This window comes from Salmo salar, chromosome ssa06, assembly GCF_905237065.1.
Source record: "Salmo salar chromosome ssa06, Ssal_v3.1, whole genome shotgun sequence".
Lineage (NCBI taxonomy): Eukaryota > Metazoa > Chordata > Actinopteri > Salmoniformes > Salmonidae > Salmo > Salmo salar.
In genome coordinates this window covers 20130698-20148939 of record NC_059447.1, presented here as the reverse complement: position 1 = coordinate 20148939, position 18242 = coordinate 20130698, and the positions used below count along the sequence as shown (strand labels likewise).

The following is an 18242-nucleotide window of genomic DNA, read 5'->3' as shown; positions in this document are numbered from 1 at the left end:
ACGTAACTCTACGGCAGCATACCCAAGTCTACCCTTAGCCTTGGCGGTGCCGTAGTGTCCCCATGAGTGACAGAACACTGAGCCAATCACGGCGCAGCTCTCTGTATTTTCAGCTAGCTGCCCCACCACCACAGAAAGCACTGAGCTAGGCTGACAAACCTGCATTTTGGAGCTGCCTTACTCAAGAAAACAAAAAAGAGACCATGTTTGTATGCGGCTTTATTAACTCAATTATATCAATTTTTTTTTACATTGTTTGCAAACTGATATGTGACACGTGTTAATGCCAAAATAACATGCAAAACAGGCATGCCCCCCCCCCAAAAAAAATGTTTTATATATATATATTTTTTGTGTTAACAATGTGGGGGGCTAAAATAATGGCCGACGCAGCAGAGGCAGAGCTGAGCCCCAGCCACAGCGCGGAGTTCATTCTTTGAAGTTAATGGCGACCAGTCATTTAGGGCAGGTGGGGCTCCGCCTAGAACCACTGCGTCGGACCTTATTTCCTTAAGATATACAACGGGTGGGTCTGATACTGGCCGCTGATTGGTTAAAACCGCATTCCAGCCGGTGTCTCTTTAAGTGATAATGCCAGTTTGGAGGATATACTGGCATGGGTGTTGTTAGGTCTTTTTGTTCTGTATCTATGGACGTGACCTAGTTGTTTGTTCTAAATGTTCTGTTGTCATACTGGCTGGCAAAGTTCTTATCCCTTGTTTGCTAGCTAGCCAACTATGGCTAACTTTGTCATGTCAAACAGTGCAGCCAGAATAACAACAAAGTAGCTGCATTTCCATTTGTTTAAGCTGTTTTCTAATGACATTTATTTGGATACATCCATAACAATGAGCTAATGAGATGCAATTTCACCTGAGATAATGTCTAGATGCTTTTTATAGTGGAGATTCAGTTTATAAATTGCCTGGCTGGGCTGATGAGACAATGGATTGCGCAGTCAGAGGAAATAGGCATTTTAAGGTGGTAACTTGGCGTATAGACACCAGCTGGATTGCGGTTTTAACCAATCAGCATTCAGGATTAGACCCACCCGTTGTATAATCCACAATTTACCACTGGCTAAAGCTATGACGTTGTTCCATCTCACTGCGCAGTCCACTGTCTCATCTGCCCAGCCAGACAATTTATATGTTGCCTGCGTCTAATCTATTTAGTCAGGCAATGTCCACATTATTCTGACATATTTTAGAATGTAATAATAATTTGAATATCAATGCATTGGCAAAGCCTAAAAAAATGAATGATTCTTAAAGTGGTAATGGATGAATGTCTAATTCTGATGAGAGACTGTGAGAGCTTGTTGACTCTAACACCTTTAATCACCTAATGCAGGGCGCCATATGGACACCTAACCTGCGAGACGCTTCTGCACCATGCACTTCCTAGAACCACATAGAATTTTACAGTATTACACAACCTCTTCTTACACTGAGCAATATCTGTATCTATATGACTTATAGACATATTAATTTGCAATGTTGAAGTGATGAAATAATACAGTGAGTGCACAAAACATTAGGAACACCTTCCTAATATTGAGTTGCACCCCCTTTTGCCCTCAGAACAGCCTCAATTCGTCGGGATTGGACTCTACAAGGTGTCGAAAGCATTCCACAGGGATGCTGGCCCATATTGACTCCAATGCTTCTCACAGTTGTGTCAAGTTGGCTGGATATCCATTGAGTGGTGGACCATTCTTGATATACACAGGAAACGGTTGAGCATGAAAAACACAGCAGTATGCAGTTCTTGACACATTCAAACCGGTGCACTTGGCACCTACTACCATACCCCATTCAAAGGCACTTTAATCTTTTGTCTTGCCCATTCACCCTTTGAATGGCACACATACACAATCCTTGTCACAATTGTCTCAAGGCTAAAAAATCCTTCTTTAACCTGTCTTCTCCCCTTCATCTACACTGATTGAAGTGGATTTAACAAGTGACATCAATAAAGGATCATAGCTTTCACCTGGTCAGTCTATGTCATGGAAAGAGCAGGTGTTCCTAATGCTTTGTACCATCAATGTATATCATATTTGATATTTATTAAGTAATTTGACTGGGAGGGAACGCTATAACAAAGGGGGTCATATTTATTTATTTTATATTATTATTATATATATTTTATGATTATTGTCACATACATCGGATTGGTGCAGTAAAATGTGTTGTTTTACAAGGTCAGCCATACTGTAGTAGTAAGGCGCCCCTGGAGCAAATTAGGGTTAAGTGCCTTACGTTTTAAAATGTTTTGCAACAGAAAATCTAAAGGAATGTATCTTATTGGACAAGTCCAGATAGTCCCTCTCTGTTTCAGTCCATTTTCTTCCGTTTGGTGCCTAATGAATACACCTCAGATGATGGTAATGAATATGAGTGACATTTTTCTGAGGGTAATGTCTGTAATCTGAGAGGCCGTCTTCAGCCACAGCTCCATATGATTGCCTCAATGTGCATACTCGTGTGTGTGTGTGTATGTGTGTGATGCACATGGCTGCCTCATTAACACAATGAGGTCACTCTATTGTCACATCAATCAGCGAGAGAGAGAATGCATTGCATCTGTATGTAGCCTATATGAGTTTGCACATAGAGTTCAAGTGTGTTATAGCTCTGAGCATTTGTTTAACATGGAATGCACATGTTAATGGTGTGTGTGTGGTTGTGTGTGTGCGAGTGTGACTGCATTTTGGTGTCTACGTGTGTGTATGTCAGTGTGTCAAATCTGTGTCTGTGTTGTCATTATGTCCATCACCTCCATGGTCATGCTAAAGAATTTGGCCTGGGGCCAGGTCAGGACGGCCAAAGAGTTTCCTGTACTAATACTCCAAATCTCAGATTAAATACAATCCCATTGGAACAATAGAGCAGACAACAAAGGCTCCATGCTTTGACGAAGGCAGCGTTTCTCTATTATCTTCTGTCTGTGTGGCAATGGCATGGTGATATTGACAGATAGACTGTGATTACGAGGATTACGAAGGCGCGACTCTCTGGACAGAAATCAATGTGACTGTCACTCAAATTGTCCTCCGAAGCAGAGCAGCGGTATCCGACTAACCCGCTGGTTTCGTGGGATATCGGTGAAGAGGCAATATCCCGAGCAGAAGCAGTTGGATACAATTTCGGGCAGTGTAGAGGGGTAACAAAAACAAATCACCCCCCAATCATAGTGGGCTGATTGCGCTCATAGTAGGTTGCGCAGGTCTGGCACGGGGCGGGTTATGTGTCACTCACTTCACGCCTCCCTGAATAGATCAATCGAAGGGCTGAGGACGCGCGTGTTCAAGCAGAAGGAGAAACCAGCATCACAACACCGTTATACTCATAGCTCCGAACCAACCACAGACCGAATGTGGAAGGGAAGAACTTGATGCCAAGAACCGTAAATGAACCACGGATTATCATTTCAATTTTAATCCGAAATAGAGTGTACTGAATCGCCGGCCAATAGACAGATTTGGGTGAAAGGTGTATGGACGTGGTGCCAAAGAGGAATTGACGGGCAAACCCGCGGTCAACACACCAATTTATTGGAGGGGAGAATATAGGACTGCCTACAGAGCAGAAGCGGACTGGAGAGAGTGAGAGAGATAGAGAGAGAGAGAGAGGGAGGACGGAGTGCAGTGAAGTGAGTAGATTGTGGTTTCTCCCGTTGCTCCACGTAGAGCTGTCATGTTCGCTGGTTGTTCAAAGAGGGATTAAAATTACGCATGTTATGCAGAGCTCCAAACTGTCATACACGTTGATGCAGTCAGTCGGGAGATGTGCAGCAGGGGGAGCTGAGTCTCGACCCGGGCAGTGAACAGTGTAAAGGTGCGCAGCAGTGACAGGGAATCCGTCTGGATTTAACGCACGATATTTTGTGAACAGCGGGGATATTAAAGTTGCATTCATGTCTTTTATTTATTTAGATTATTCCTAATTTATTCATCACAAAAGGGGGTTCGTTGGGGAAACGCACCGTTGAACAAAGGATTTAGGAGAAACGACAACTGTAACCCAATTCTGCCATTCCGAGTGCGTCTCCCTGCTGGCGTGTCAAATCGGGACCGTTACCAGAAGAGAACGAGTACGGTTGAATACAGGGTGTTCTCTATCTGGTTCCTAACCTGGGAGTGGGTTGAATACAGAGTTTTCTCTCTCTGGTTCCTAGCCCAGGAGAGGGTTGAATAATTCGGTCGGGGCCGCAGAGCTGATCCACAGCCGTGGGAATGTGGTTGGAGAGTGTAAACGCAAACGAAGCAGGAGGGCTTCAACCCTAAAATGTGACTTTTTCCAATACACCCCCGCTATACAAGTGACACGTGCATTCTGCAATCGTTTCCATCGGATTTGTTTACGTCGCTCAAGGTACGTTCCCTCGATTTCCCCTCGAGTATCGATCGATATCACCGAGAGAGGGAGGGGAGTGATTCAAGAGAGAGATTCGATTGGTATACGTGTGCATGGTTTTCTGTGAACGTGATATAATCATTGTCAATGGCCAATTGGTAGTTTTAGCACGACACTATTGATGCTTCGAATTCATCACCTAGTGCGGTGTCGGTGGTTAAACTGGACACTGGCTATTGTTGGGTTCGTCATTCACAGGGGTCGAAGTTGCCCCCTTGACAGTCTTGTGTGAGTGCTGGTGATGTGGCTGCACCAGATGCGGGGTTCTAATGTGTAAACTTGCCCGGTGGTCTGGTATTTGTCGTTGGGCACGTTGTTGGGAAGGCTCTGTCATTGAGAAGAGTGCAATTGCTGCCGCAATTCGGGGCGTTCCTGCATGTGGGCATTCCTGCATGTGCAGGAACCCCTCATTATACTTATATTGGTCAATTTTTAAACTAAGAGAGGCGGGGGCATTCCAGTACAGTAGGTGGCAGTAGTGCACAATAATGTTGGATGCCAACCACCAATAAACCCCACAGAAGAAGGGGTGGGGCGACAATGGTAGCTAGCTTTGTGGTGACGCGGTGGGGGCGACAATGGTAGCTAGCTGTACACCGGTAGACAGTTTCCTTCACCCACATTTCATGCAGGAACCAATGGGATGCTCGGGGCTACACCTTAGTGTGTGGCCTTGACCTCAAGGGTAATTGATGAAAAGGACCACCTGCCACTTGACCAAGCATAACATCAAGAACAACATCTAAGCTTGAGTGAGGGTAAACGGCAATACTGTTTACATCAGAATACAGAATACATCAGAATACAACCCAGTCATTGTACATGAATGATGCCTCTGCTGTGCTCTGCCATTGATGTCATAGCTCACAGTGCATAATATGAGCAGCATGGTCTCCATGGTGGTTGACACCATTTTGGGATTTCATGTAAACGCACATTTCCAACCATATCCATGGATGTTCTGTGTTTCCCCTATACGCTGCAAATCTTGCAGCCACTGAAAAACCCCACCGGAGTTAAAACATCAGATCATCTGAGAAACATTACATTTACATTTACGTCATTTAGCAGACGCTCTTATCCAGAGCGACTTACAAATTGGTGCATTCACCTTATGATATCCAGTGGAACAACCACTTTACAATAGTACATCTATATCTTTTTTTGGGTGGGGGGGAAGTTAGAAGGATTACTTTGTCCTATCCCAGGTATTCCTTAAAGAGGTGGGGTTTCAGGTGTCTCCGAAAAGTGGTGATTGACTCCGCTGTCCTGGCATCGTGAGGGAGCTTGTTCCACCATTGGGGTGCCAGAGCAGCGAACAGTTTTGACTGGGCTGAGCGGGAACTGTGCTTCCGCAGAGGTAGGGAGGCGAGCAGGCCAGAGGTGGATGAACGCAGTGCCCTTGTTTGGGTGTAGGGCCTGATCAGAGCCTGAAGGTACGGAGGTGCCGTTCCCCTCACAGCTCCGTAGGCAAGCACCATGGTCTTGTAGCAGATGCGAGCTTCAACTGGAAGCCAGTGGAGTGTGCAGAGTAGTGGGGTGACGTGAGAGAACTTGGGAAGGTTGAACACCAGACGGGCTGCGGCGTTCTGGATGAGTTGTAGGGGTTTAATGGCACAGGCAGGGAGCCCCGCCAACAGCGAGTTGCAGTAATCCAGACGGGAGATGACAAGTGCCTGGATTAGGACCTGCGCCGCTTCCTGTGTAAGGCAGGGTCGTACTCTGCGAATGTTGTAGAGCATGAACCTACAGGATCGGGTCACCGCCTTGATGTTAGCGGAGAACGACAGGGTGTTGTCCAGGGTCACGCCAAGGCTCTTAGCACTCTGGGAGGAGGACACAATGGAGTTGTCAACCGTGATGGCGAGATCATGGAACAGGCAGTCCTTCCCCGGGAGGAAGAGCAGCTCCGTCTTGCCGAGGTTCAGCTTGAGGTGGTGATCCGTCATCCACACTGATATTTCTGCCAGACATGCAGAGATGCGATTCGCCACCTGGTTATCAGAAGGGGGAAAGGAGAAGATTAATTGTGTGTCGTCTGCGTAGCAATGATAGGAGAGACCATGTGAGAATATGACAGAGCCAAGTAACTTGGTGTATAGCGAGAATAGGAGAGGGCCTAGAACTGAGCCCTGGGGGACACCAGTGGTGAGAGCACGTGGTGCGGAGACGGATTCTCGCCACACCACCTGGTAGGAGCGACCTGTCAGGTAGGACGCAATCCAAGAGTGAGCTGCGCCGGAGATGCCCAACTCGGAGAGGGTGGAGAGGAGGATCTGATGGTTCACAGTATCAAAGGCAGCAGATAGGTCTAGAAGGATGAGAGCAGAGGAGAGAGAGTTAGCTTTAGCAGTGCGGAGAGCCTCCGTGACACAGAGAAGAGCAGTCTCAGTTGAATGACCAGTCTTGAAACCTGACTGATTTGGATCAAGAAGGTCATTCTGAGAGAGATAGCAAGAGAGCTGGCCAAGGACGGCACGCTCAAGAGTTTTGGAGAGAAAAGAAAGAAGGGATACTGGTCTGTAGTTGTTGACAGTGTAGGTTTTTTGAGAACATCAGTTGCTGAACAAAATCTTAGGGGAAACACTGATGTTCTCTAATCCTCAAACACCCTCCCTTCTCTATATTTGGAAACATTCAAGGTGAGATTATATTCTTTATTTAGGAATTGAGATCACCCCCGCCAACCTAACAATGGGTGGGCCCGGGTCCCCCCACTAACAATCCTTTCTGGAAACCCCTGTGGACCCTCCCATGTGGTCAGCATGGGGGGGGGATGAGCCTGTAAAAAGAACATTCTCTAAATAGGTATCTGCCTAAAGCAGGGACTTGGTCAGTGAAAGAGTTAAAGGCAAGGCCAGCAACCCTTAGGACCAGAGTATTTTTGGCCTCTAGCCAGGAAACTGACCTAACCAGGGCTACGATTCTACTATACTGGGTAAGTGACCACTGCTGACCGTTCATACATCAATGATGATGCGCTTATTACTAGGTCATAACAACTGAATCAATGTAACTTTGCTCTGGAACATGGGAGAGGAATTCTTCCTACATACATGTACAGGACATGCCCTTCCTTGCCTTGAACATTGTTGTGTCATCGGCAGTGAGTGAATGGTGTCAGACAAGAGAGTTGTTTGGTCTACCTACCCGTACTTGGTCTCTCTGGAGCTGTGGTGTAGTCATGTTGATGATTGTATGTAGGGCTGGGCGATATGGCCTAAAAATCACATCTCTATTTATTTATTTATTTTAACTTATGGGCAATTCACAATATATTTGATTTAAAAAAAATCATATATATATATATATATATATATATATATATATATATATATATATATATATATATATATATAAATAAAACATATATAAATTAGCTTTGTTGTACAATTAAAGCTCAAACACAATAATCTAATGAATTCAGGGCTTGTGAAGTTATACCTATACTAAATATAAGCCTTCCACAACCATAAGACCCACTAATAATTAAATTCTTTAACCTGCTTTTAGTTAAACCTGCTTTTTTACAATAATCACTGATTTGACATTCAAGTCTGTCTATGAAAGTGCCCTTTTTGTTCCAAATGGAACCAGAACCAGAACCATGCATAATACATATTAACTAATAATGACTAACTTCTAATCAAATCAAATTGTATTGGTCACATACACATGGTTAGCAGATGTTAATGCAATTGTGGCGAAATGCTTGTAGTGAACTTCTTGCAGCAGGCATTATAGAAAATGAACACAGTACTCAGAAACAATCTCTCAAGCCCAAGCCCACGTGTTAGTGAGTAGCCAGATAATATTTATATTTCAAGTTGAGCCAACGTGTATCTATTTGCTAGATAACAAGGTAGAACAGTTGAATTGCTATGAACACACCCTTCTGTCCATCTCCAACTGTTTGAGCAGCATGTTAGCCTGTCCACTTTGTTCAAATGTTGAAATCAAGTGGCCTACCTTATTTCTCAGAATGAGAACGAGTTGCCAATTCCTTATATAATTATGTTTGATGCTTATAGTCTTTGGCTAAAATGCTGCTAGCGGTATGTGGCACCACGTGTGACAAACTGAGCATGAATTTTCCAGAATCAATGTTCATTGCATTATATATTAGTAGGTTTTATTATCTGTTTTAACAAACCCTTTTTATTTTTGTACTTTTGTATCTAGTATTTTTCTGGTGTGGTTTTCATATAAGCTCTTGGGCTTCCAACCACACCTGCAAACCGTCTTATTATTATTATTATTTTTACCTGTATTGTTGTTTATCACTTGTTTTCTTTGTGCAAATAAATTAAACTAAACGTAAAAATGTAACTTAAAATTGATACTCCTGTTTTGGTAGTGTCTGCTCTGCGCACAATCTGAGGAGTTGAGACATAAAAGGGGTATGGTTAGAAAGGTTAACTTCTGCTCTATTCCAGTAAAATAATGTCTCAATGTCTTTCAGTGTCCATGTTATGACCTATTCTGTTGGACCAGACCTGAAATGTAAATAGCCGGTTCGCTTGTCAAAGAGGAAGAAGTGAACTCTCTCTCTTTGTAGTTGTGAGTGGCAGGGGCTCTGTGTGGGGAGGAGGAGCTCGGTGGGTGGGGGAGGGGCTCTGTGTGGGGGGAGGTGGGTGGGGCAGGGGCTCTGTGTGGGGGAGGGGCTCGTGGGTGGGGGAGGGGCTCTGTGTGAGGGGCAGGGGCTCTGTGTGGGGGGGAGGGGCTCTGTGTGAGGGGAGGGGCTCGATGGGTGGGGGAGGGGCTATGTGTGGGGGGGAGGGGCTCTGTGTGTGGGGGAGGGGCTTGGTGTGTGCGGGAGGGGCTCGGTGTGTGGGGGAGGGGCTCGGTGGGTGGGGGAGGGGCTTGGCGTGTGTAAACGGTAAGGTGCAGTCACAGCAAAGAAGAGAAGGAGACGAGTCCAAAAAGACAACATGAGAATAAGCGAACATAAATGCTCTGAAAAAAATGTCAACTGTAAAAACTAGATACTTGCGATACAGACATTTGAAATATCGTGCAAAAACATAAATTCAAATGAATTTCATATATCGCCCATCCTTAATTATATGCGGTTAGAAAGCCCATGGGTGTCTCTGAGTGTGTTCTGTGTTCTAGAATGTACTTAATGAAACAGATCAGGGACGGTTTAAATTCCATTCAAAATGCCTACTTTGTTTATCCTACAAGGGGCAATTACACTCTTAGAAAAAAAATGCTATCTAGAACCTTAAACGCTTCTGCGGCAGTCCCCAATAATGATTCCAGATAGAACCCTTTTGGTTCCATGTTAAACCCTTTCCACAGAGGGATCTACATGGAACCCAAAATAGTTCTACCTGGAACCAAAAAGGGTTCTCCTATGGGGACAACTGAAGAACCCTTTTGGAACCCTTTTTTCTAAGAGTTTATGCTGGACATGAACTGAAAAGGGGAAGTAGACTACATACAAACATGCAATATTATTCTGAGGTGCTGTCTTTGATGTCACACAGTGAGTTAGTCATCATTCAAACCTCGTAACACCTGATGTTTTACCCTCTGGCCTTCCTCTATCAACCATATGTACCTTATGCCAACCATGTGTATATCTGGTAGAGCTGTGTGTGTGACAGAGAAAGAGAGAGAGAACGTATGAGCATGTCATATCTTCATCAACGCCTGAGTTTCCTCTTGTGTGCATGTGTGTCTGTGCTCAGAGGCAACAGCTTGACTCATCACACAACGATCACACAACAATCCCTTCCACGCTACAGCTTCCTCCGCACATCCTGCTCTCTGTTCCTCTTCTCTCATCTTCTCTCCATTCCACTCCCCAGCCCAACCCACCCCACTAATTCTTCTTCTGATCATTATCATGTAACCCAGACATGCTCTCTGACACCTTCTCTCTCTGATCATTATCATGTAACCCAGACATGCTCTCTGACTCTCTCTCTGATCATTATCATGTAACCCAGACATGCTCTCTGGCTCTCTGATCGTCATCATGTAACCCAGACATGCTCTCTGACTCTCTCTCTGATCATTATCATGTAACCCAGACATGCTCTCTGACTCTCTCTGATCGTCATCATGTTACCCAGACATGCTCTCTGGCTCTCTGATCGTCATCATGTAACCCAGACATGCTCTCTGACTCTCTCTCTGATCATTATCATGTAACCCAGACATGCTCTCTGACTCTCTCTCTGATCGTCATCATGTTACCCAGACATGCTCTATGACTCTCTCTCTCTGATCATTATCATGTAACCCAGACATGCTCTTTGACTCTCTCTCTGATCATTATCATGTAATCCAGACATGCTCTCTGATCATTATCATGTAACCCAGACATGCTCTCTGACTCTCTGATCATTATCATGTAACCCAGTCATGCTCTTTGACTCTCTCTCTGATCATTATCATGTAACCCAGACATGCTCTCTGACTCTCTCTCTCTGATCATAAAAAAATCGGACTTAATTGCCAAGTCAATTAGCATATGGTCACACTGCGAGACTCAGTCACATGTTAATGAGGCCTAATTATCCAGGCCTGGGATGCCTGGAGAGGTCTGGGGACCATGGAGGGAGGCACAGAACTGTCCCTCTCTGTCTGTCTGATCATCAGTCTGTCTGTCTGTCTGTCTGTCTGTCTGTCTGTCTGTCTGTCTGTCTGTCTGTCTGTCTGTCTGTCTGTCTGTCTGTCTGTCTGTCTGTCTGTCTGTCTGTCTGTCTGTCTGTCTGTCTGTCTGTCTGTCTGTCTGTCTGTCTGTCTGTCTGTCTGTCTGTCTGTCTGATCATCTGTTTGTCTGTCTGATCATCAGTTTATCTGTCTGTCTGTCTGTCTGTCTGTCTGTCTGTCTGTCTGTCTGTCTGTCTGTCTGTCTGTCTGTCTGTCTGTCTGTCTGTCTGTCTGTCTGTCTGTCTGTCTGTCTGTCTGTCTGTTAGATGAGAGTTAGATGATGTAGTATGGAGTCCTGCCAACCTGGCAGTCTAGCATCTCTTCTGAAGACAGATTAAAGGCCCCAAGGTCCCCATCCTTCCCTGACCTCTCCATCTCTCCTCTGACCCCTTCATTTGCCCTTCGGCTCTGGCTGCGTTGTGATTCTTCAACTTTTCCCGAAGTACACACTCGTAAACTCCACCTCATGGATTCAAAAGAAATATACAGGTCAAGGAATATTTTTGAAACTTGGTCCAGCCTTGCTTGCACAAGTCCAATGCCTTTAAATACATTGAGAGATAATCATACAAAAAAAGTATTTTTAAGTGTCATCCAATATGGCGATTAGTTACCAACTTTCGTGGTCGATGCAATGCTAACAACAGTATCTCATTCCTAATGAAGCACATTCATTACAGTACTGCTGCTGATCCTCAAAAATATTCAATATATTAATCAATTTACGTAAACATGTCGTCCCCTACAAATGATGCAGCAATTAATTTCAGTTAATTACTATAGCTCCCGCCTTGGGCCAATCAGTGTAATTTAGTAAATGCCGAATCTCTATGGCAAGACACATCGTTCACCCAAGTTTCGTCAAAATCTGGCCAGTGCTGTCTGAGATATCGCGTGTGACTAATGTACGAACGAACAGACAGAGAGAGATCCAAAGTCCCCTCCCCGATTTTGTAGACAACATTACAGCATTGGTCGGTGGCGACAGTACTTCAGGAAGGCTAATTAGTAATGAATTATTATGGCTACCTATCGACATGATGACTAATGTGGCATGGAACAGAACAGGCAGATGTGAGGCAAGCTTTGGTCCATCTCCCGGAAGTGACCTGCTGACCCCAACAACATCTGTCTATCTCCACATCTGGAGCCCTGCACGGGCTAGGGTTAGGACACACACACATGCATGTGCACACACACATATACACACACATACACAGAGCATTCGGAAAGTATTCAGACCCCTTGACTTTTTCCACATTTTGTTACGTTACAGCCTTATTCTTAAATGGATTGAATAAAAACATGTCCTCATTAATCTACACACAATAACCTATAATGACAAAGTAAAAACAGGTTTTTAGAAACACACACATTCACACACACATACATATATATATATACATACACACATCTAAACGCATGCACATATGCACACCCCCCTCCACAAACAAACACACAAAATCGATTACTTATCATCGCTATCCATATCAAATGAATGACAGAATTGCTAAAAGACTGAGGAGAGGAGAGAGAGTTGAGAGAGATCCTAGTCAGAAAATGTAATCATCTCCCCAATTATGGTTATGGTAATTACACAGCATCTGGTGGTGCACTGTCTAGGGTAATTGTAGAGGACGATAATTGTAGAGGATTGCTCTGTAGGTTTCAGTCTTTGACTTGAGGAACTGAAGACTGTTCTTGCTGTTGTAGCCATGAGCAATTGCATTATGTATAGGCCTTATAAATGCACGTTGCAATGTGTTGCTATTAATTGTAGTGTAGCATTTTGTAACATTGATGTGAAGTTGTATACTATGTATGTAAATGACACATTGGTGTGTAAATGGTGCATAGAACCAGTGTGCAGTGAGAGCTATTGGGGAGTAAGATAGTAAGGCTGTGTTTACACAGGCAGCCCAGTTTTGTTTTAGAGCTGATCAATCAAACCAGCTCTGAAAAATACCTGATGTGAAAAGATCTGATGTGATTGGTCAAAAAAACAATTAGTGGGAAAAGAATATCCAAATTGAACTGTCTAAACAAAGCCTAAATGTATACAGTGCATTCGGAAAGTATTCAGAGCCCTTGACTCCCCCCCCATCAATCTACACACAAAGCATTTGTGTGTAGATTGATCTGCACTTTGCTCCGTTCATCTTTCCTTCGATCCTGACTAGACTCCCAGTTCCTTCCTCTGAAAAACATCCCCACAGCTTGATGCTGCCACCAACATGCTTCACCGTAGGGGTAGTGCCATGTTTAAATCTTGGTTTCATCAGACCTTGATTGTCATGGTTTGAGAGTCTTTAGGTGCCAAGCGGGCTGTCATGTGCCTTTTACTGAGGAGTAGCTTCCGTCTGGCCACTCTACCATAAAGGCCTGATTGGTGGAGTGCTGCAGAGATGGTTGTCCTTCTGGAATGTTCTCCCATCTCCACAGAGGAACTCTGGAGCTCTGTCAGAGTAACCATCAGGTTCTTGGTCACCTCCCTGACCAAGGCCCTTGTCCCCCTATTGCTCAGTTTGGCCGGGCAGCCAGCTCTAGGAAGAGTCTTGGTGATTCCAAACATCTTCCATTTAAAAATGATGGAGGCCACTGTGTTCTTGGGGACCTTCAATGCTGTAGAATTTTTTTGGTACCCTTCCCTAGATCTGTGCCTCGACACAATCCTGTCTTGGAGCTCTACGGACAATTCCTTCAACCTCATGGCTTGGTTTTTGCTCTGACATGCACTGTCAACTGTGGGACCTTATATAGACAGGTGTGTGCCTTTCCAAATCATGTCCAATCAATTGAATTTACCACAGGTGTACTCCAATCAAGTTGTAGAAACATCTCAAGAATGATCAATGGAAACAGGATGCACCTGAGCTTAACTGCGTGTCTCATAGCAAAGGGTCTGAATACTTATGTAAATAAGGTATTTCTAAAAACCTGTTTTCATTTTGTCATTATGGGGTATTGTGTGTAGATTGATGAGGAAAAACATGTATTTTATCAATTTTAGAATAAGGCTGTAACATAACAAAATATGGAAAAAGTCAAGGGGTCTGAATACTTTCTGAATGCACTGTGTGTGTTTTGACACTGCATTATACATTGACACACACTTATCTTTACATATATACACTAAACATTTAGGGTAACAAATAGTCCGTGTGCAGAGGTAAAGAGAATGAGATGCATTGTGGGAACAGTAGTCATTGTTATTCACACATAACAATACTGTGTACCATAGAGCCCTCAGCTGCAGCTCTTGCCTCCCTGTCTGTAACTGTGAGGAGGATCAGGATGTCTAAGCAGGCAGACAGTGCATCAGAACTGGCACTAGCTGGATTCTGGATCCCTCCTTCCCCATTACATAAGAGAGAGGGAGAGATAGAGGGGTAGAAGAAAATCAAACAGAGCGAGGGGAGATGTGAGAAAGAGGGAGAGAAGGAGGTAGAGAGCGCAGGGAGAGCATACGAGGGGAAAGGAAAGAGGGAGGAAGGTAGAGAGAGATGTGGGGTAAGGCAGGGGTTTTGCTGTACCATATGATTGGGTGTTGGGTGAAAGAGGGAGACATGGAGGGAGAGAGCTGAGAAAGGGAAGAGGGAGGTAGTGCGAGTGAGTGAAGAAAGAGAGGGATGTAGGGTAAGGAAGGGGATTTGCAGTACCGTGTGGTTGGGTGTTGAGAGGGAGGAAGAGAGAGAGAGTGCCAGGGAGGGGGTAAGGCACATGGTTCACATCCCATCTTCAGATGTGGCAGAAAGATGAGAATGCTGCTCTCTTTACAGTAGGGGAGGGGGAGCAGATTCAACATAAATAGAAGATTTCAACTGAGGGGAGGACAGAAATGGCTACAGAGAGAGAGAGGCAGAGGAGGAGAAACAGAGAGATAAGAGAGGGCAAAGGGAGCGAAAGACAAAGACGGATGGAGAGAGAGAAATAGAGAGAGGAGTGGCAGTTAAGGGAGAGCAAGAGAGGGGGCAGAGAGAGGGAAATTGACAATATAGAGAGGGGGCAGAGAGAGGGAAATGGATGGATATAGAGAGGGGGCAGAGAGAGATAAATAGAGGGATATAGAGAGGGGGCAGAGAGAGAGATAAATAGAGGGATATAGAGAGGGGGCAGAGAGAGAGATAAATAGATTGATATAGAGAGGGGGCAGAGAGAGAGATACATAGAGGGATATAGAGAGGGGGCAGAGAGAGAGATAAATAGAGGGATATAGAGAGGGGGCAGAGAGAGAGATAAAAAGAGGGATATAGAGAGGGGGCAGAGAGAGAGATAAATAGAGGGATATAGAGAGGGGGCAGAGAGAGAGATAAATAGAGGGATATAGAGAGGGGGCAGAGAGAGAGATAAATAGATTGATATAGAGAGGGGGCAGAGAGAGATAAATAGAGGGATATAGAGAGGGGGCAGAGAGAGAGATAAATAGAGGGATATAGAGAGGGGGCAGAGAGAGAGATAAATAGATTGATATAGAGAGGGGGCAGAGAGAGATAAATAGAGGGATATAGAGAGGGGGGGCAGAGAGAGAGATAAATAGAGGGATATAGAGAGGGGGCAGAGAGAGAGATAAATAGATTGATATAGAGAGGGGGCAGAGAGAGATAAATAGAGGGATATAGAGAGGGGGCAGAGAGAGAGATAAATAGAGGGATATAGAGAGGGGGCAGAGAGAGAGATAAATAGAGGGATATAGAGAGATAAAGGGATGAAGACACTCAAGTTTCTTTTCTGCTATAGAGGAAGGAAGCCTGGGGGGCTCTACTTCACATTACTCATATGAGGGAGGGAGGGAGGGAGAGTGTTTGGGTGGTTGTCTCTGTCAGTACTCTGTGTACCATCTCCAGCCTGTCAGACAGTCCCCCTACACAGAGTGGAAACCATCTGTGACAGATTGAGTGAGTAAGTAAGTAAGTGAGGGAATGAGTGAGTGAGTGAGTGAGTGAACAGACAAGAGAGGGACTGAGTGTGGAGGTGAGTGAGGGACTGAGAAAGTGAGAGAGGAAGCGACTGAAAGACTGATTGTATAGATGGATGACTGGACTGAGCATGGTGATGTAGCACTCTTGATATCTCTCCAGTCCTGTATGTGTGTTGAAACTCAGCGTCACTACCTGTCTGTTACTCTATGTTCTGAGTCTGTACTCCACACTGCAGCTACGCAATGTGGTTCCCATTCCCTGTCACAAAGCAGAGCCAGAGAGAGAGGGAGAGGAAACAGCAGTCTGCATGGTTGTATGGGGATGAGTGAACCCCCCTCTGTCCTATCCTCCCTCCCTCTCTCGCTCCTGTCTTTTCAGAGATGGGGCGCAACCATGGTTATCAGGGGCTCTGCCAGAACAAAACATTGTGTGAGGACTGAACTCAACACCCAGATCTGTCTGTGTGTCCTTACATCCGTATGTGTGTGTGTGTGCGTGCTTGTGTCAGTGGTGTGTGTGCGTGTGTGTGCGCATGCATGCATGTGTATGAATAGAGTTAGCAACGTGTTTAGGGGTGTGTGTGTTTGCCTGCATGTGTGTGTGTGTGTGTGTGTGTGTGTGTGTGTGTGTGTGTGTGTGTGTGTGTGTGTGTGTGTGTGTGTGTGTGTGTGTGTGTGTGTGTGAATAGAGCTAACGCCATGCTTAGTTGACTCATCCTTGTGGAAGCGCTGATTGCTGTTAATGTAAACCAGTGGTAACCAGCGGCGGAAAATAAAGTGATTTAAAGGTATCACCTGTACTCTCTGAGCACTGGGCATACTTGGCAAATCACAATGCACCAAAGTCATAAACAAGTCCTGTGTTTTTAAAAATGCAAAAATAGCATTGCTTAAATAATGACTGTGAACCCTCTTGAGACATTCACCCAGCGAACACAGAACGTTCCCACAACCAACATATTTTTTCCCAAAATGTTCTGAGAAATAACATTTCTGATTGGAATGTCTCTTGGGACATTAGCCCAGCTAACATAGAACATTCCCACAGCCTAAAAACAATGTTCCCTGAATGTTTTGGGAACCAAAATGTGTGAGCTAGAGAACTACCTACTAGGCCTACACTATGGCAAACATATGGGCTGTTGTTGCCCAGCTACAGGTCAGGTGCCCACTGATCTAACTATTCCTCGCCCCCCTAATGGTTAAGGTCAGGATTGGAGGTTAGGTAATCTGATCCTAGATCTGTGGTTAAGCTGCAACTAGTATCTCAAGCCAATCAATCAGAGCTGCAGGCCGGGTGTCAAGGCATGACTTCTCACCCCTGACCCCAGTGACCCCTGTGGGCCTTGAGCCCAGGATTTACTTCAAGCACGCCTCCTGTCCCTCACACACCTCGACCTTGGTTTGAAACGTGCCTGCCTGCAAGAGAGGGCTCACGGTAGAAGTATCCCCAGTCCCCACTCCTAACCTTAACCCAGCCCCCACTCCTAACCTTAACCAATTGATGAACGATAACATTGACCATGAATGGGTGGTTAGGAACAACTTCTACCTACAGATAACTTCCAAAATAAAGGAAACACCAACATAAAGTGTTTTAATAAGGCATTGGGCCACCATGAGAACAGCTTCAATGCACCTTGGCATAGAGTCTACAAGTGTCTGGAACTCTATTGGAGGGATGCAACACCATTTCACGAGAAATTCCATCATTTGGTGTTTTGTTGATTGTGGTGGAAAATGCTGTCAAGTGCCTCTCCAGAATCTCCCATCAGTGTTAATCAAATCAGTACTAGAATGAATCTAATACTGAAAGCACAAGCTACAGTTAGCTAGCATTGTAGTGTATTCAATGTGGTGAGTAGTTGACTCAAATAGAGAGAAAGACAATAGTTTTGAACAAATTCATTTCTTTAAAAATTAAGGAGAAGCAGCAGAGAGAGAGAGAGAGAGCTATATTTTGTATTTTTTTTAACTTTCACTTACTTAGCTAGCTAATTTAACCTACTCAAACACCGGGCTCAAAGAGAGGAATGCTATTTATGTTAGCTAGCTGGCTAAGGCTATCCAACACAGGAACCCTTCCAAGTCAAGGTAAGCTTTCGGTTGTAGTAATTTTTTGCCACCAGGGCCCGCCGGTGTAACTGCTAAACTTCTTGTTGGACACTGTACTGCATGATTGTAGTGGGTTTACTAACATGTTAGTTCTAGTAGTTATGTTGCCTACGACGTTAGCT

The 18242-nt window shown here is 44.7% G+C and overlaps 1 protein-coding gene across 4 annotated transcripts in view; it reads left to right on the top strand.

The window, feature by feature from the left end:
- Positions 1 to 3059: 3059 nt before the first annotated feature.
- Positions 3060 to 18242, top strand: part of gprc5ba (G protein-coupled receptor, class C, group 5, member Ba) — a 28684-nt gene continuing 13501 nt past the window's right edge. The window contains exon 1 of one of the 4 annotated variants that reach the window (XM_014202822.2): positions 3060 to 3657. The gene's annotated coding sequence lies outside the window, so the exon portion shown is untranslated. The other 3 variants (XM_014202823.2, XM_014202821.2, XM_014202824.2) reach the window with 3 other exon arrangements.